The sequence below is a fragment of the Chenopodium quinoa genome, unplaced genomic scaffold (genome assembly GCF_001683475.1).
Source record: "Chenopodium quinoa cultivar QQ74 unplaced genomic scaffold, ASM168347v1, whole genome shotgun sequence".
Lineage (NCBI taxonomy): Eukaryota > Viridiplantae > Streptophyta > Magnoliopsida > Caryophyllales > Amaranthaceae > Chenopodium > Chenopodium quinoa.
The window spans coordinates 3,383,213-3,404,853 of NW_018743262.1; positions in this window are offsets into that span (position 1 = coordinate 3,383,213).

A 21,641-nucleotide genomic window follows, 5' to 3' on the forward strand; every position below is an offset into this window, starting at 1 on the left:
TCGCCTTCGACTACTTCATCGTCTTCTATAGCCTGGATGTATGCCGGTTTGTGTCTTTTTTCTATAGTTAGAGGCATTTGCTCAATTTCCGTGGGAATCCTAACCATTGAGGCTAATCTTTCAAGGGCATCAGCAAATTGGTTTTCTTCCATAGGTAGATACGTATATTCTACCTTTTCTAACTGATCGGTAAGAGTTTCCAAATAGGTTTGGTAAGGGGTTAGGCTTTCGCTCCTTACTTTCCACCTTTTAGATATCTGATTGATGATCAAAGAAGAGTCTCCGAATATCCATAACTTTTTTTACTCCCAATGCCAAAGCTGTTTCAAGGCCTACCACGCATGCTTCATATTCAGCAGCATTGTTGGTGACGTCGAAATCAAGCTTTATGGAGATTTGAACATGCTCTTCTGTAGGTGATACTAGTAATACCCCAACGCCACATCCCTTTTGGTTTGAGGCTCCGTCGAAGTACAAGGTCCAAGTATCATCTTCAGTGACCATTAAGTCTTCATCAGGAAATTCATTGTCATGTATTGGCGTCGAGTCTTCTATTGGAAAATCTGCTAGAAAATCTTACACCACAGATCCTTTGATAGCTTTTTGTGGCATGAACCTTACATCAAACTGGGTTAGATTGACTATCCATCTCGATATGCGTCCATTGAGTGTAGATTTCTCGAATAGATACTTGAGTGGATCTAATCATGAGACTACAAAGACGGTATGCACTAGCATGTAATGTCTTAACTTGGTTGTGGCCCACACCAAGGCGAGGCACAACTTTTCGAGCGGTGTATAGCGTGCTTCGTATTCGAGCATCTTCTTGCTTAGGTAGTAGATTGCGTTCTCTTTGACTTCTACTTCTTGTGCTAGCATAGCTCCCATTGTCTCTTTGGTAACCGTCTATTATAACCTAAGAGGTATTCCGGGAAGTGCTGGTGCTAATACGGGAGGATTTGCGAGATAGGCTTTGATCTTTTCAAAGGCTTTTTGACACTCGTCATCCCATATCACTGGTACATTCTTCTTGAATTTTTTGAAGATTGGTTCACATATTGTCGTCAATTTTGATATGAACCTACTTATGTATTGCAACCGGCCAATAAATCCTCGAATCTGTTTCTCAGTCTTGGGCGGTGGCATTGACATGATTGCCTTGATCTTGGTTGGGTCTACCTCTATTCCTCTAGAGCTTATGACGTAACCCAAAAGCTTGCCTGAGGTGACTCCGAAAGCACACTTGATGGATTCAACCTCATATTATATTTTCTTAGCCTTTCGAAAAATTTCTTTAAGGCTACTTGATGGCCTGGATGGTCTTTTGAATTTACAATCATGTCATCGACATATACTTCGACTTCTTTATGCATCACGTCATGGAGTAAGGCAGTTGCTACACGTTGGTAAGTAGCACCCGCGTTTTTTAACCCGAATGGCATTACCGTGTAGCAGTAAGTGCCCCATGGTGTTATAAAAGTTGTTTTCTGCATGTCTTCTTCTGCCATAAGAATCTGGTTGTAACCTGTGTATCCATCCATGAATGAAAGAAGCGCGTGATTTGTCGTTTTATCTACCAGAACATCGATGTGTGGCAAAGGGAAGTCGTCCTTTGGACTTGCCTTATTTAGATCTCGATAGTCGACACACATTCTTACCCTTCCGTCTTTCTTCGGAACTGAGACGACGTTGGTGACCCATTCGGGGTATTTGGATACCTTGATGAAACCTGTAGTTACTTGTTTTTGAACTTCTTCTTTTATTTTAAGAGCTACGTCAAGTTTCATTCGACGTAACTTTTTCTTTACAGGTTTCATTCCTGGAATTAGTGGTATAGTGTGTTGAGCTATTTCTTTATTAATGCCTGGCATATCTTCATATGACCAAGAAAATACATCGATAAATTCTTTAAGTAAGTTAATTAAATTGGTTCTTTCTTGTTTATTCAGTGTTAATCCGATTATATCTTCTCTTTTATGAGTTGAATCATTTGAGATATCAACTGTTTCAGTTTCTTCAATTACCGGTGTTTTCTTTTCGAGTGTTTCCATTGCTTTAATAATTTCTTTGTCTGTTTCATTGTTAGTTAAGCAATGCTCTTCATCTTGGGTTAGAGAAGAACACGAGAAGTAAGGAGAACGAGAAATATTATTATACTCTTGACATCAAAGAGTGATATGTCCTCAGGGACTGGATCACTAACTATCCTAGGAGGAGAAATAGGAGGGAGAGGTGTTACAACTAAAGACTTAGAAGACTCTAGGGGGAAAGACTCTAACTCAGACTCAAACTTAGACGACTCTTCAAACATCGGTCCTTGCCCTGTCATGATGGATATCTTCCTTCCGCTTGGAGTAGTCACCTTGATAGTCTTGCGCCACCCTTGTAGGGATCCTTCAATTGGAGTGATTAACTTTGAGGGATCGAAGCTTTCCCTTTGTAGGACTGTTTGAATGAGCGAGGAGTTATCCTCTTTATAAGTTGGCTCATTCTTTTCTCGCCCGAACAGTAATCTTATGACGTTAAAGTCAAAGCATGGGGGTGCTTTCTCCTTGTAGATAGGAGTTGGGATTTCATCAGTGAAATAGCAATCCAAGAAAATCTCAAATCCCGGCTGTCTTATGCCGTTTACAACAAATGGCTCTGGAAATTCATGGCATGGATAGTCCTCTCCTTCTTTTATAAACTGTCATTAAGCGTAAGAGGGTATTGATCCATTGTGATTGCTTTCTTTTGAATGCGAGCATCCCTACGTGCTTTTGACTTTTCCTGGGCTCGCTTGAGATCTTTCCGAGTCAGTTCGAAACCAAGTCCGAAAGTGTCTAACTTAGGGAGGCTAGGTGACTCCAGCAGTTTTGCCATTCCTTTCTTCTTTCCTAGGGTCATCCCAGGAAAGTGTCCTTGTTTCTTCACCATGGCATTGACAATCATGTTGGAATGGGGGTCATGGCAAAGAGGGGTCCTTTCATCCTCCTAGATTAAAGAGACTTCTTAGTTAAAGCCCCATAAATCTTCATCATCCTCATCGTGCTCCACATTAATGATTGGGTTCTCTATAGATTTGATCCTCATAGGCGAAGCATCGATGGTGATTGGAATTCCTCCAACTATAGCTTTTACTTGTTAGTGGAGAGATGAAGGGACGACCTTTAGATCATGAAGCCAAGGGCGTCCCAAAGCAATTTGAACAAAGCTTTAATGTCTACCACTTGGAAAGTAGTAGCATGTTCTATTGCTCCTACTGTTACGTTTAGGGTAATCCTGCCAAGAGCTTGACGACGAGTGTTGTCGTAGGCCCTTATTCCTTTTGTAGACGGAGTTAAATCTTCTTCTTTAATGCCGAGCATCCTCGTGTTCTAAATGGACAAACGTTGATGGCCGATCCATTGTCTACAAGAGTCAAAGGGACATTCATCCTCTTGTAAACTACTATGAGGTTTAATCCCTTGTAATGTATGTCATCTTCTGGGGGTAAATCTTTGTCGGAAAAAGTGATCAAATTAACTGGAATGGGAAGGTCACTTGTGAGGAAGTTGGCTAATCCCTCAGGAGTAGTGTCAGAATCTATCCCAATTTTGTCCAAGGCATTCATTACAGCCAACCTATGTTCTCGAGATGTTGCCAGAAGTTTCCATACATTCATCTCAACTTTCGTCTTCTTAAACTCCTTAACAATATCATTATCTTCGATGATAGGTATGGGAACTTTTTGTGTGGTTGGCATAGGTTGTGTTGAAACGGGAGGTTGTATTCTTTCGGATCTTGTGAGGACGTCTATCGATGAGTCTTCTTCAGCCCAAATGTCATATGTGGTGTATGACACAGAAGGTGTAGGTCCTACTATGTCCTTTAGATAAACATCTTCTTCATCACTGTCCCAAAATCCATTAATGGTTGCATCCTCTTCTTGTTGAACTTGGACTAGTTTCTTTTCATCAATCATTTTCTAAACCAAATCCTTGAATTTGAAACAGTTTTCTATAGTGTGACCCCCTGATTGATGATACTGACAGTAATATCTATTTTTCCTTTTCAATGATTCGAATGGTCTCGGTTCGAGAGGTTTGATCTCGCCACTCTTGGAGAGCATTTTGAACATTTGTGCATATGGGATCCCAATTGGAGTGTAGATTCTATTTCTCTTCTTGGGTTTTTCAATGACTTGTAAGGGAAAATGCTTTGCCTCATAAGTCGTTCACACTGGTGTGAATTCCCATTTAGGTTCATCTTTCGGAAGCGGAACCTCATCACGTTTCTTTTGGCATTCCTTTATAGCCTTGTGAGCTTCAGGTAGTAGATGCGATACCTCCATCATAGATAGTGTGAGCAATTGTATATCTTCCTTACTTGCCAGTTCTGGAAGATTATCCTTGACATCGAAAAAGATTTCGTCTTCTTAATCTGCGGCATGGATTCTTTGACAGGTCTAATGAGAGATGAGGGGTCAACCTCGTTTTCCTCATCAGAGATAGCCAGGGTATGAGCGAGTGGTGCATTGTCAATGCTTAGCTTCTTACTGGCAGGGGGCAATGACAGCTTGTTGTTATCGATTAAGTCTTCGATAGCTTCCTTAAGCTTCCAACAATTATCGGTGAGATGGCCCCTACCTTGGTGATACTTCCAGTGTGCATTGGGGTTCCAATTAGCCGACCTCTTCTCGACTGGTGGGTCCTCAAATGGTCCAATAGGAGTTATAAGACCTTTTGCATTCAATCGATCAAATGCAGTGTCATAACTCATGCCAATAGGAGTAAAGTTCCTCCTAAATGGTTTCTTCTGTCCTTGATTGTTCATAGCAAGGACTTCTCCTAAATTAAAAGTGCTAACTTTGTTTGAGTGGGCGGTTTTGGAAGAAGAAGGATTGTCGTTCTTCTTTTCTTTCCAGCCACTATTGGAGTTATTGTTGGCAACTTTTAACTTAGCAAAGTCGTCTTCAATATTGATCCCAATATCATAAACGGCCTTGAAGGTATGGAGATTATTTTGATACTTGAGATGCTTGGAATATTTTTCTTGAAGATTTTTGATGAACGGCCTCACAGATTCTTTTTCACTTGGAACCTCGATCATCTTAGCTGAGGTTTCTCTCCATTTGTAAGGAAAGAGGTGAAGCCTTCATTCTCTTTCTGCTTGAGGATTTCAAGTTCCCTATGGTCAATCTCGACTTGAATGTTGCACTTGTACCTATCAACGAAAGCGTTTGCTATGGACTCCCAGGTAGAGGTCTTTTCTTTCTCGAGAGAAAAGAACCATTGTTGGCAAACGGTCTCGAGAGATAGTGAGAACAGAGAAGGGAAAACCTTCTTATCAATACCCTTAATACTCATTATTGTTTTGAATGCTCTTAAATGAAAGTAAGGGTTGTCAGTTGCTCTGAATTTTGGGATGTCGTTGGCATTGAACTTCTGTGGAAGAAGATCTTTGTCCACCGAGACCCCTTGTGATGTAAGCTCTTGAAACGTGTAGTCGCTAGACAACTTGCTTAGACTCTCTTGCATGAGGTCCATCTGTTGTTGCCTCACGGGATCATCGATCTTGAGTGCGAGAAGCTTCAGCGTCTTAGTCACGGTAGCCAGTTGGTTCGTAAGATCATTCACTTCTTCTTGTGTTGCCATTATAATCTTAGCTTTCCTCTTACAAGCTATGGGTTTGTCGAAAAGTTGGACTTGTACGAAAAGGTTTTCTTTGATTAACCGTCCTTCCTTTCTTGACCACGCGCTGTAAGTTAAACCACTTTGCGTTTTAATTACTTGACTCGAATCAACTTGACTTTACGATTCATTTTAAGGAGGAAAAGAGAAAAAAGGGTGCATATTTTTTGGCAAAAATAATGTACATATTTTTAGGGAACTAATTATAGTTTTTTTTTTATTGGAGGATTTATATCCGACTTACCCCCTTAAAAAAATGACGGAAAGAAACGCGCACACAAGACTCTCCTCAACATGGTCAAATTATGTGTATTGGTGTGTGCGTTGAGTGTAAGTGACATGCTTGGACTCTTGTGTAAGACCATGGGACTTAGTGCCTAAACTCGATCATTGACTCAAAAAAGTATTATTGACAGCAAGACTTAATCGAAATAGTTAGCAAACTGATTAATTAGACTCTAGGTGATGACTCGACCAATAATCTAAACTGTCGGCCAGACGACAGGACTGGCATCGCACCGTGGAGCTTGGCGCCAGATGACGGAGCTTTCGTCAGGCGCTACACTCCATAGTGTGGCGCTACAGCTCAGATCTTGGCGCCAATATTGGAGCTTCGATCTGGGACTTTTTTCGTGTTATTAGTCAATTGGGGAATGCCTAAAGTCGTACTAGGTCAATTCCGATTAAAACATTAGACTTTATTGACTCAAATTAATTAATTAATTAATTAGGCAAAGTTCTTCAAGTCATTAATCTATTTAATCTCAACACAAGTCAAACAAACGGTTAAGAGAAACATAGAATATATGCACAACAAATAATGCACAATTAGTCAAGTAGGAACAATATGATGCAATGCGTTTGTAACCTAGCCATGGCTCTAGTTCTCTAAAGTTCGGGATATGGTTTAGTCAATAGAGGGTCCATGGTTAATTGTTCAGATGCACCGCGCGGAAGCCTAACCATGAAGGGTTGGCGCGAGTGGATGGGACACCGCGAGTTTAGAAAAACTCGCTTCCATGGTTTGGTGAATTCAACATCTCGGATGTACCCTTTGTTGCACGGAGCGTTCAATCGGGTAGATGGAGCATGAATTCCTAGAGGGTTATGTCCATATGTAGAACACATATGGGTTTCAGAAAAGTGAGAAAAAATCAATCTGGAAATAGGATCGAGCAAACAATACGAAAAAACCGGTCAAAATTAGAACGCATATTTTTAGCTCGGTATTGGGGGAAATTGGCGCCAGCAAACAGAGACTGGCGCCTGATTTTAACTGTAGCGCCTGGCGCCGATACTAGCGTCTGGCGCTACGATTAAATGCTGGCGCCAAGCTCTAGCCCCTGACGCTACTTACCACATGCCTCAGCAGCTTTCTGTGCTCGATAAAATTTTCCAGTTTCGCGTGGTGTTATTTCAGTCCTAGTTGTGAAAGATATTTCTCAAATTTCCTACGTGTAAAATCCTATGTTTTTTAACTCATTACGGATGGTCTTTCCAATGAGATCTTTTTTATGCATATGACAATAATGTTAATCAAAATTACGCACATGAAATACTTAGAACGTTTCGAGTCTCATCCACTCATTCTAAATCATTGCCGAAACAAATTCAGGAATTAAAATAGAAATCCTTCCCAGTGGAGTCGCCAAAAACTGTAGGGAATATTTCAAGCGTTAACCCCTAGCTTGAACCCCACTGTGATCATACACTAAAGTACGGTGGCGTCCAAAAGGGAAGAAGATACAGCAAAAGATTCGCCAACAAGTTTTAGGAACTTGTAAACCGTTCATAGGATGAAGGTTACACCCCTTAACGATCCAAGAGATCGTCAACTCCATAAGGTCTTGAACCAAATAAGGGTTCGGGGATGAAGGTACAAATTCAACCTAAAAGAGATTGAACCTGCCCTAATAATAGGCCTCTACTTTATTTTGATCGTATTCATGTGCGCTTTTTAATTAACATGCAATCAATAGGTTTAACCCTAAACCTGTTTATCTATGTTGGTTTAATATTAATGCACAAATAAATCTATTATTGGCGATCACTTGAAATTATAATCAAATTAACCCTAACAAGATTATTAATTATCTTATTAAGCGTGATTACAAGTACAAATTTCCTTTAAACATGCATAAAAGGTGTGATCAAGCAATAAAGAATAAATATCAAGCAACATAATAATAATCATAATAATAATAATATCATCATAAATAAAATAATCATCATCAAAATAATAATCATAATAATAATAATATTATCATCATAATCATGTTAATGTTAATATTAAAGTATAATAATAGCAAGATCCTAGGCATGATACTAACAAGATTAATAACAAAACCTAGCATGTCACTAAGCAATAAAAATCAAATCTTTAACCCTAACATGATACTAACAATCATAAATATTAGGAAGAACATAGGAAGCATCGCAACAATCATATTAAATATTAAAATAACCGTACACATGATACTAGGAATATCATAATAACAATGTTAACATGATTTCTACATCATAATATCAATTAAAACCATTAAAACACTTACTTTGATGCCTCGTACCTCTTTCTAATTACAAAATACACACGTTAGTAACTTCAAGGAAAATAATAAATCAAACAATTAAATTAAATAATCGAAATAGAGATTTGGGACCAAACCCTCAGAAATGAAACCTTTCACGTCTAGGGCGAAGGCAACTTCGAATATGGCTAGGTGTATCTAGATATTGTGAATGCGGAATTTTGTATGAAAAATCAAGATTTAAAAGAGAGAGATGAATGTATTGATTATAGAAGATAATGAGAGAGAATTGATGAATGAAAACTGATTGTAGGTGAGAATTGGTGAATGAGAACGGAGTTTTTAATACGCTATTTATAGAGAAAATCAGCCAAAAAGATAAAATAAACAAAACAGAGTCTGATGCACAAAAAAATAGAGCTGGCGCAAACCCTGGCTAACTGGCGCTAGGCACCAACACCGGCGCCAGGCGCCAAGTTCCAGGCGCCAATGCCCGGATTCAGGCGCCAAGCCTGGTTTTAACGCGTTTTCGAAAATCAGATAAGTTTGCCGTACTGGAGGATAAAATCGTATAATTTCCTCAAAAATGCTATTTGACTTTAATTAAAACTCTGAAAAGTCAACAAAAAGTCAATTTATCAATGCTAATTGAATTAGAAATGAAAAAAAAACCTTCTAGAAAAATCTAGTAGACTAAAACCATTCCTAATTGCATTAGGAATGATAAATCATATTAGGCCCTCCCCTAGATCATTGAGCCGCATATAAGGCTCAAACCGGGCCCAATTTAGTAAATTGGCCATAACTTCCTCGATATTCATCGGAATTGGGCTTATAATATATCGTTGGAAAGGTCTTGTCAAGCCCCATCCAACTACACTACTATTGGACTCATAGCATGGACCAACCAAACTGGATTGGTTATTTTCTTTAAAATAAGTTTTCAAAAACAGAGAGAAGAGAAAAGAAATTAAAACTATCCGCAACATTAAATTTTCCACACTTTCGCTTCATTCGATTATGATTCGACGTGAAAGGTACTCATCACTAGGTTTGGTTTTGGGGAGACACAAATGGGTGTCTACACAACGACATTCTGATTGTATCCGTTGGAATTCGTACCATTGATGCTAATTTAGCTAGTGCTTCGGCGAACTGGTTTTCTTATCTCGGCAAATACGTATATTCCACTTCGTCTAGTTGCTCTTTGAGAGTTTCTAAATGAGCTTGATACGTAGCGAGACTTTCACTTCTCACCTTCCATCTCTTGGAGATTTGGTTAATGATTAGTGAAGAATCACCGTAGATTCTGAGCTTCTTAATTCCCAAGGCGACAGCTGTTTCTAACCCCAAAATACATGCTTCATATTCTGCGGCATTGTCGGTGACATCAAAGTCGAGCTTCATGGAAATTAGGATATTCTCTTCATTGGGTGATACAAGCAAGACTACTACACCACAACCTTTTTGGTTTGAAGCTCCATCGAAATAGAGCGTCCATCTATCATCTTCGGTCATGAGTAAATCTTCGTCAGGGAAATCGTACTCATCTTCTTCTTTCTCAACTTCTTCTAGCGGAAAGTCTGCTAAGAAGTCAGAAACTGCAGAAACTTTGATGGCTTTTTGTGGTACAAATTTCAAATCGAACTAAGCAAGATTGACTATCCACCTTGATAATCTGCCATTGAGTGTTGCTTTTTCGAACAAGTATTTGAGAGGATCCATCTTGGACACGACATGCACTGTATGAGTGAGCATGTAATGTCTTAGTTTCTGCGCAGCCCACACAAGTGCGAGACATAATTTTTCAAGTGGTGTGTATCGTGTCTCGTATCCTTGAAGCTTCTTGCTCAAGTAGTAAATTGCATTCTCCTTGCTTTCGATTTCTTGTGCTAGCATTGCCCCCATCGTTTCTCTTGTGACCGTAAGGTAGAGTCGAAGAGGAAAGTCAGGTATTGCTGGCGCTAGCACGGGTGGGTTTGCCAGGTATTCTTTGATTTTGTCGAAAACTTTTTGGCAATCGTCATCCCATGTGACTGGGACATTTTTTTTAAGCTTCTTAAATATAGGTTCACATATCGCCGTGTGTTTTGATCTGAACTTACTTATATATTGCAACCTTCCAATGAAACCTCGAATTTCATTCTCATTCTTAGGCGGTGGCATGGCCATGATCGCTTTTACCTTTGTGGGATCTATTTCAATCCCTCGAGAACTGATCAAGTATCCAAGTAATTTTCCTGACGTGACTTCGAATGCACACTTTGCTGGATTTAATCTCATGTTGTACCTGCGGAGTCTTTCAAAGAACTTGTGAAGTGCAATGATGTGGCCTGGGCGGTATTTAGACTTAACGATCATATCATCGACATAGACCTCCACCTCTTGGTGCATCATATCATGTAACAATGCTGTGGCTGGTCTTTGGTAGGTGGCACCCGCGTTTTTCAACCCGAATGACATTACCGTATAGCACTATGTACCCCATTGTGTGATGAATGTGGTTTTCTCCATATCTTCTTCAGCCATAAATACTTGATTATATCCGGCGTAGCCGTCCATGAACGATATGAGTGCATGGTTTGTTGTGTTATTGACCAGAATGTCAATGTGAGGTAGAGGGAACCCATCTTTTGGGCTTGCTTTATTGACGTCCCTGTAATCAACACACATTTTGACCCTTCCATCCTTCTTTGGAACAGGAACCACATTTGCTATCCATTCTAGATACTTTGATGAAACCTGCGGCCGACTGCTTTCTGATTTCTTCTTTGATTTTGAGAGCCACATCCGGCTTCATACAACACAGCTTTTGTTTGACAGGCTTCATACCTGGAATGAGTGGTATCGTATGCTGAGCTATATCCATGTCAATTCTTGGCATATCTTGGTATGACCAAGAAAATACATCAACAAATTCACTAAGCAAGTTAATTAGCTCTTTGCGTTCATCTTGACATAGTGTTAATCCAATTTTTACTTCTTTAACAGTCGTATCATTGGAAATATTAACTGTTTCTATATCTTCGATAACTGCCGTTTTATTTTCATGTTCTTCCATTGCTTTTATTATTTCTTTGTCATTTTTATCATTTGCAAAGCAATATTGATCAGGGTTAGGGGGATGACACGCATCGTAAGCAAAGGTACTTATTTTATTGAATTCATCGGTGAATACATCAAGAGGGGAAAGGTCAGCTGCGACCTCACCAGAATTATTTGGGCTAGAAAGAGAGGAATCAACAAGAGACTCAGGATTGGACTCTATAGCAGAAAGAAGGTCAGGTTCAGACTCTAAAGACTCGTCTACAGACTTAGACTCAGACTCGGACTTGGACCTAGACGACTTATACTCATCAAACATAGGACCTTCGCCAGTGGTTATTTCTAACTTCTCTCCGCTTGGTGTAGTGATCCTCAATGTCTTGCGCCATCCCTTTGAAATATCATCAGCTAGACGATTAACTCGGAAGGGTCAAAATCCTTGTTTGATATGACAACTTGAATGAGCTCGGTATCATCATTGTAGGTAGACTTGGATTCATTATTTTTTAGTCCGAAAAGAAGGTTAATGTTTAGACCATCAGAGCTTTGACTAGCTGGTTTCACAGTTGTGAAGAGTTATTCACCTTCATCGACAAAGTCACAATCGCGGAACATCTCGAATCCTGGTTCACACTTTCCATCGTGGACGAAAGGCTCTGGGAATTCATAGCATGGAAAGTCTTCCCCTTCTATGATGTACTGGCCATTGAGAGTGAATGGATATGGATCCATGGCCATTTCCGTTTCATGATTCGAGCATTATTGCGAGCCTTCATTTTCAAGAGGGCTTGTCTCACATCTTCTTTTGTTGGCTTGAATCCTAAGCCAAAAGTATCCTTCTTGAGTGCACCAGGATGGCCCCAAAGTTCAGCCATTTTCTTTTTTAGCCCGAGGGTCATTCCAGGGAAATGCCCTTGCTTCTTCACAATGGCATTAATGTTGGTGTTTGAATAGGGATCGAAGTCGAGATGAAACTTCTCCTCTTCTTCGATCATGAGAACATCATCGAGTGAAAACCCCCAAAGATCTTCGTCTTGTTCGTCATGTTCGACATGGATGATAGGAGTGTCGATAACTTGAATGTGCATGGGAGAAGCATCAATGGTAATTGGAACCCCTCCAACTATGGCTTTCACTTTCTGGTGCAACAATGATGGAATCGCCTTTAGCTCATGAAGCCAAGGGTGTCCTAACAACAGATTGAAATAGGCCTTAATGTCTACCACCTGAAACTTGGTGCGACGTTCAATGGCCACAGTAGTTATGTTTAGTGTGATAGTACCCACGGCTTGACGGCTAGTATTATCATAAGCGCGAATCCCTTGAGTAGAGGGAGTCAGTACTTCATTCTTTATGCCCAACTTCTTTTCTGGAGTGGGCATACATCGATTGTAGAGCCATTATCAAGCAGGCTCATAGGAACATTCATCTGTCTACACACCACAATGAGGTGTAAGGCCCTATTATGTTGATCCCCTTCCGGGGGCAGATCCTTGTCAGAAAACGAAATCCGATTGCTAGTACTTGGCAATTTAGTAGTGAGAAAGTTGACCAGTCCTTGAGGAGTCATATTATCATCAACTCCTATTTTCACCAGAGCATTCATCACAGCCTTTCGATGCTCGTGAGAGGTGGACAAAAGCTTCCATACATTCATCTCCACCTTGGTCTTTTGTAATTGTTTGACCACATCGTTGTTCACTGGGTAGATGGGATCAACTATCGGATGTGATTGCGGTGGAGGTGGAGGTGGACTAGGTTGTTGCAACCGTCAACTTCTGGTCAGAACCTTGACCTCAAGTTCTCCCCAAACATCTTCACTTGTGCCAAGAGATGAACAGGCTATATCCTTGAGATAGACGTTTTCATCATCACTATTCGAGACAAATACAACTTTCGGCAGAGGTTCATTCACAGGTTGAATGAGTATTGACCGATTAAAGGAGACTTCATATCCCACGATAGCCAAAGAATCAAAAAGCGGACCTGTTTGAATGTTAGGCTTCTTGCCCCCTGGAGGGACAGGAAGTTGATTAGCATCAATTAGGTCTTGGATCGCATCCTTCAACCTCCAACACTTCTCAGTATTATGTCCCTTGCCTTGATGAAACTTGCAATAAGCATTGGGGTCATAGATAGCGGTCCTATTCTCTGGTCGAGGTTCTGGAAATGGTCTAATTGGCATAATCAGTCCTTGACCATGCAAACGGTCAAAAGCAGCATTATAAGTCATTCCCAAAGGCGTGTAAAACCTCCTTTGCCTTTGGAATCTTTGAGGAGGAGCATTAAGGGCCAGCACATCATTGATATTGATATTGTTGGTAGCGTTATTGGGCTTGGAAGACAAAGAAGGAGTGTCGTTCTTCTTGTTTTTCCAAGTGATGTTATTATTATTGCTACTAGTAGTCTTCATCAGTTCATCCTCAATATTGATCCCAATATCGTATACAGCTTCAAAGGTACTCAGAGGCGGGAACTTCGAGTGTTGCTTGTACTTATGAGTCAGATTGGCAATAAACAAGCGAACCATCTCTTTTTCCTTGGGGGGATCCACCAAGAGCACGGCTGTTTCCCTCCACCTGCTTAAGTAAGTGGTGAAGCCTTCATTCTCTTTCTGTTTGAGAATGGAGAATTCACGTTCAGAAGTCTTGGCCTGAATGTTACACTTATAAAGATTCATAAAGCTTTCAGCAACATCCTCCCAGGTCGCGACATGTTTGGATTCCAAAGAGTAGAACCACTATTGACAGGCATGCTCCAAGGAAAGAGGGAACACTTTAGGGAAGAGTGTCACATATACTCCCTTAAGAGCCATGGTTGCAAAAAAAGCCTTCAAATGGAAAAGCGGATTATCAGTAGGCTTGAACTTGGGAATGTCAGCAGTGGAAAACTTCTTAGGAATCTTGTCCCTTATGGACGAAGAGGTGACAGGTTGTTCCACATAAGTGAATTCTACAGAAATCTTACTCATATGTTCCTTAATCTTGTCCATTGCAGCGGCCGTGACATTGTTTTGATTGTCTTGCTCTACCGTGTTGACTCTAGTGGTGAGTGTTTGCATCATGTTAGACAACATTTCAATTGTCCTGTTGATGTTCTCGATATCTTCCTTAGTAGCCATTGGTTGAAAGTAGACTGGAGATGGATCTTGTGGAGATGATTGTGGTGGTTTCCTTGTACGCCTCTTTGGTATAAGAGGTTGTTGAGGTATTGACTCGAACCATAACAATCTACCCCTGCTTCTTGACCAAGTTTTGTGACACCGAAACAAACACACCTTTAATGACCAAACTTAACCTTAACCCATCCGGATTAAAAAAATTAAATTTTAAAAATCTATAATTTTAAAATTCTATTTAATTATTTATTTTTCTTTTAAAAAAAATATGGGAGGATACTATCCGGCTTACTCCGAAAAAAACAACACAAAAAATGACTACCCTAAAATACGGTCAAAAAGTGGTGCACGACTAAAGAAAAAAGTGTGTGAACACGATATGTAAGTGATTAAGTGAGGTTATGGTCGCGTATTTTGACCGTACATCTAGACATGACACCAAACTAGACATATAAACCACATACGTATCACAAAAACCGAAAAAAGATTGACGGGACACTTTTCTTGGGTACCGTGTCACGGTGCTGATTTTCGTGACACAGTGCAGTCTACCGTCAGACGGTAGAAAGCACCATGTCACGAAACTGTTCACCATGGCGCAGCGGAACCTGCCGTGACACGGTGCGCAGTTCCAGGTATGTTTTGTGATTTTTCTAGATTTTAGTCGATTTTAGGTCCGTACTAATTACTATGTGGAAATAAAAACCCTCGGTCATGGTTAAACAAAAAAGAGTAAACACATGAAGGTTAGCACCAAACACACCATGTAGCATTTAGTCACGATGATGTAAAAAAAGTTCGCAACCTAGAGTCAAGATCTATGTTCAACTATTGGTCAAGCTTTGGGTGTCGAAAGGGTACCATGGTTAAGAGTTTGGACGCGTTAGCAAGGCAGCCTCCCTTGAGGGTGTATGCCAACGGGCGGCTCCGCGTGTTTGTGATGAAATCGAACTCGACTCCATGGTTTGGGTGGATTTAATAACTCGGATGAACCCTTATTTCCATGAGCGTTTTTGGGTTGATAGAGCTTAAATCCCCCGGGCTAAGACACATGTAGAGCACACACGTTTTTTCAGAAAAACCGAAGGAAGTTGACTGTGAGAAGCGAAAATAAGCCACCTGACTGATTTTAGGACTGCCGTGACACGGTAGATATTCCCGTGCCACAGTAATGCACACCGTCAGACGGTGTACTATACCGTGACACGGAAGATTCTGCCGTGGCACAACAGTCAGAAAATCCGACTGGTGCCGTGTTTTCCTTCGTACGCAATCAAGTTATTCAATTTCTCGTACGAGAAAGACCTAAATGCGATGTTAAAACGTCTATGAATATGCAAAAATGCCAAATTAATCACAAGAATATTTTTCAAGAATCTTTTAAGTCTCATCCACTCATCTTAATTAAATACCGATCAATCAAATCGATAAATAACCAAGAATCGTCCCCAGTGGAGTCGCCACCCCAGTGGAGTCGCCAAATTGTAAGCGTCGCTCGAAGTGCGCCTATGTTAAAGCATGTGGTGAATATGCTTGGCAATCATAGGAAAAGGGAACTGACATTACAATTAGGGACAAAGAAAAGTAGGGAGCCGCCAACAAGTTTTTAAGGAACTTGTAAACAGTTCACGGATCATAAAAGGCAACCACAAATAAAGGACAACGAAGGCAACAACGATCAACCCGTGAAGGTTACACCCCATTCATAATCCATGAGATTACTAACTCCATATGGTTCGGAACCACGAAAGGAGGATCGGGGATAATTGTACGAAGTGAGTCATGGAGTCACATTCGCCCGTATTGGCCTCTACTCGATTCTTATAGTGAAAAGTGATTCCTGCGATCTCAAAGGCATACAAACAAAAATTCAATTTTCTCCAAACTATTATTAAGCTAAATTGGTTGAATATTAATGCAACATATAATTCTAATATATTATTGATCACTTGATTTAATAACAAGATTAAAAGGAACCTAAATCGGTTGTCCAAATTATCTTATTAGGCGTTATTTTCAATTACATATTCCCTTTAAACATGAAATATGGTGATCATAAATAATCACTGAATAACATCAATATTGGAAGCAAATTAACAGTAATTCTAACAATACAAAATCGTTAGAAAAATAATAGAAATAAAAGGAACATAATTCTTATTTTGATTCTGTTTGTTTGCAACTACAAAATAATAAAGAAGTTAGTAACTTCAAGGAAATAATAATAAAATAATAATTAAATTAAATTAAATAGAATTGTTTTGGGGCCTAACCCTCAAACAGTTCTACCTTTCACGCCTTGGCTTAAGGACAGAACCACGAGTAAAGTATAGACTCCTGAGAGTGCTTGAAGAAGGAATTTTGAAAAAATAAGGGTAGACTAGTGTTTAGGCTAGAGCATAGAAGAGAGAAAAAACTAGAGAATTAATTGATGCCCCGTACATCAGAAATGAAGGGGGTATTTATAGAAAAAATGTGCTGAGGGAACACACGGAACCCTAAAATGATAAAAACCCTAAAAAAGTATCCCGCGACACGGAAAAGTGTACCGTGACACGGGAAATCCCACCGTCACACGGGAAACATTCCCGTGACACGGTGCACATTTTCTGTGACGCGGGAAATATTTAGTTAATAGGGGAGAAAACTCGTTAAGTGTTTACGCGGAAAGAACACGAAAATTCTCGTGTCACTGCAGATTTCCCGTTTCATGGGAAATCCCACCGTGTCACGGGAATCATTCCCGTGACACGGTGGATTGTTGTTGTGATGCGAGAATTTTCAGCTCGCTTTTCCGACTAAATTCATTTTTAACCCTAATTTCGTTCAGCATTTTAAGTGCCGATTGATAATTTCGGGCCATTTTCTGATTTTATTATTATTTGGGTTAAAATAAATAAAAAGTTTGGGCCAAAATAAATAATAAAACAGTAAAATAAAAATAGGTTTGGGGTAAAATTAAATAATAAGTTTGGGCTGAAATTAAAATTATGCTTTGACCAAACATCAAGGCTAATCCATGGACTATTTAAAAATACGAATTTAATTAAATACGATTTTTAAGCACTATCGGGATTAAATACTGAACCAGACCAATAGTGGCGGTGAAAGGTTGTTCATCAACAAGTTTGGTTTTGGAGAGACATTTTTGGTTTCTACAGATTATGATTTAAGTTAAAACCTATATTTGAGACCAAGTTATTTTAGAGCCTTGTCCGATTACTAATTAGGCCTAAAGCGTGCTCATATATTTTCAAACTTGATTAATAACATACCCAAATGCGTCAAATGCAATAATTAGATCCAATGGAACTTACATTGTTAAAAACCAAGCCAATTAAATAAACCAACCATAAAATTTCCATTCTAGGCCTATAAATATGGAAATCCATTTCAAAGATATTTCCAACCGTATATTATAAGCCTAATTCCGAGTAGAAATGAAGAAGATATTATCAAAACACTAAACCGGGACCTAAAACCAATAATCTAAACTGTAACGCCTATATATTTTAACCCTTAATTTATTTTTACCTAATTACAATGGTATTGGAAAGTAGACATTCATAGCTTTCCAATGATATCTTACATGCCTTAATCCAACTTCGCAATCTAATGTTAAAGAAGTTTTCATAACACATTTCCGTATAAGGCAAACCGCATTGAGCGCAACTCAGTGAGTTGAACGCGCCACCTGACGGGGCGGATCTAAAACCCTGATTCTATATTCCTACGCCTATAAATAGGGGTCTTTTATCAACCCTAAACTGGAGAGAAAAATTAGAATTCTAAAACCCTAAATTCTTAAAGCCCTAATCTCTCAAACCCTCTTACTATCATACTACTTTTCCCTCCTCTTTCCAAGAACCCTTCAACCCTAATACATTACATCCATTTAAGTCCTTGGAGGTACAAAGAAGGAGGAAATTCCATAGATGCATAAGATGGATATTTATCATAAGAGAAGAACAATTATTTTACTGAGCATTTAGATAAATCACTTCTCTTTTCTTGTTTAAATAACTTTAATTGAATAAATATTGTTGTTTGACCACTTTAAACAGACTTTTAATTACTTTAATTCACATAGCATTCTTGTGTTAATCAAGACTATAGTTTGAATAATTAATTGATTGTTTTATCAGTTAAGTCAAGGCAAACATTTTTTTTATTTCTTGTTCTTTTCACGAATTTGAACAACCAAAGAATAATGACCTTTGCAATGTAATTCCTACGTGATTAATGCTTGTAAATAAAATCAACTAACTTAGTGTTTTAGGAGCCACATTGCATATACTTTTTGGTGATGAAATTGTGAAAAAGGTAGAGCAAGTATAGGGCGCACTAGGTCTAGAAAACTCATTTCATGTACATGTAGACCAATTTCGGCATGGAGTAAACTTATGATTCATGCTTAATATCCCTTGAACTCTACTTGGGAGAAAGGCGTAAACATGGTTGATGAGTTTTCCTAAAAGTCATTGGCGACTCCTTACTTTCTTATAAAAAAGCATAATGTTAGGACCAACTCTAATTCAAAGGTCTCCCAAACATTCAGGAATTCAAATCCCAATACACCTTCAAAAGTGTAAAGTCCTAGGCTTTTAAAGGGTCGTGTTCATAGAGGAGAAGGATCCCATACGATGGGACACCTTCCTTACAGCGACGCCTCCACTAGGGCCTTAGAGGGTACAAGATTAATTCAGAGTTATGGTCCAAGGTTTCCAACACTAAGTTACCTATGGGTTATAACGATGGCTAACTTGGATAATATCTAGTTAGAGAGAAAGACTTGAATGCGTAATAACTTCCTTTTGTTCAAAAGTAAAAATCAAGCAAGCAACATTGCATCATGCATAATCATATCATTGTGCTATAACCCTTGGGGATTGGCTCATTGACTAGGTGATGCAAACACTAGGCTTCTATCCCGAAATCAATAACAATCATCCCACTGTAGACACCCACTTGTGTCTCCCCAAAACCAAACCCAGTGATAAATATCTTTCACGTAAAATGCTAATCGAATGAAGTGAAAGTGTGGAAAGTCTAGTGTTGCAGTTAGTTTTAATTCTTTTCTTTCTTTCTATTTTCGAAAACCTATTTTATGAAAATATCCAATCCTGTTTAGTTTGTTCCATGGCAAGGGTCCAATAATAGTGTAGTTAGATCGGGTTCAAAAAGAGCTTTCCAATGATATATTATAAGCCCAATTCCGATGAATAATGAGGAAGTTGTGGCCAAACTACTAAACTAGGCCCGATTTGATACTAACGTGTGTATTTTGTTATTAGAAAGAGGTACGAGGCATCCAAGTATGTGCTTCAATTGTTTTCATTGTTATTATGATATAGAAATCATGTTTAGATTGTTTTGATTGATTACTAGTATCATGTTAGGATGTTTTTCCTAGTATGATGTTTAGGGTGATTTGCTTATATCAAGTATGATTTCTATGATTCTTCCTACTTTTTTTCCTAATAGCATGTTAGTATCATGTTAGGGCTAAAGCTTTTATTTTTAATGTTTAGTGACATGCAAGGGTTTTTTATTAATCTTGTTAGTATCACGCCTAGGATCTTGCTATTATTATGCTTTAGCTTTAATATGATTATGATTATGATTATGATTATATGATTATGATTATTTTGATGATGATTAAAACTGTTAGTATGATGTTGCTTTATTTATCATATTGTTATTGCCTGATCACGCCTTTTTTTGCATGTTTAAAGGGAATTTGTACTCGTAATCACGTTTTTTAAGATAATTAATAATCTTGTTTAGGGTTAATTTGATTATAATTCAAGTGATCGCCAATAATAGTTTTATTTGTGCATTAAATTTAATCAACATAGATTAAATAAGTTTAGGGTAATCCTATTGATTTCATGTAAGTCAGAAAGCGCACATGAATACGAGAAGAATAAAGTAGAGGCCTATTATTAGGGCAGGTGTAGACATCTACTTTTGGCCTCCTGTCCCGACAGAAAGTGCAGTGACTATAAATAAAACCATCTTCGTGTTGGATCGAAGTGAAGAATACTTATGGATAACTAGTTAAGCCACAAAACAAAAAAGACTAGCCTAAATCCCTACCTTACAAAAAGTGGGAAGTTGTTCTTATGAATAGTGCACGGACCTTTTTGCCCTTCAAAATGTTTATTTACATTCTTACCCCTTTATAATCCCTACCCATTAATGAGTTTTGCGCTTTAATTTCTATCTCCTCAATCTTTATTCACCATCCCTGAAGAAAACCCAAAGAAGATGAAGCACAACCCAAAAGTAATAATTGACTAGTAATAAAGATGATGAATGTGAAAAGGCTTTTCATTAGCTCAATGGAGGCTATATTTTTAATTTATTGCACAACATTTTACGTTGTCAATCTGTTATAAGAAGATTAAAATAGTACTCCGTACTTAAAAATAATTTGCAATAATTATTCCCATAAACAATAATTGTAACTCTTTTCAAATTCCGTGCATTCATTTACTATTATCAATTCAATTCTAATTAAATTCTAATTAAAACCAAGCTCAAGAATTGCTAGAGTTTGTAACTATTTTTTTTAGGAAACTGATAGTTCTTTTATAATTCCAACAATTTATATACTTGGCTTTCCTATTTCTCTTTCTGCTTAATATCTCCTTCACCTTTAAAAAAAAGAGGTTAGTATTGTTCAATGCATTATTTCACAGGGCGACTAACAAGAATTTGAAGTAATAACTACCACCTTGCATTGGTAACCAAGCTACTGTACGTTTAGATTGCATCAACAACATCCCTAACTATACTTCGGGTTCTAAAGTGGGCTATCAAAGCCATTTCCTTTTCCTAGACTCTACTAGAACAACTTAGCTACAACATGAATAAGTACACAGTGTTTCTTCATACAAAAACACTACCACATACAACATATTATGCTCAATGTTTGGTTGTAATTGTTCCTTTTGAACCTTTTGTTTGTAACATTTTCAAAATTATGGTTTAAGAATATTATACGTTAGGTTAGATGCTTTAGTTTTTCCAATAAACCTTAAAACTATGGTCTAAATTCGTAAGGCTTTATTTAAAAAAACACTTTTTTTAAACACATAATGTAAAACAGTAATAGTCCACAACTAAAGTAATCGTTGTTCCACCCAAACACTGCCAAGTTTTAGCTACACTTGTGATAATTACGTATACATGTGATAAATGGATATTGCCATTCCTAAACACAAGCTGAAAAAAGCTAACTCGAAATGGCTAGCCATTCCGCGCGCAAAGCGTGCGTTAGCTGCCCTAGTTAAA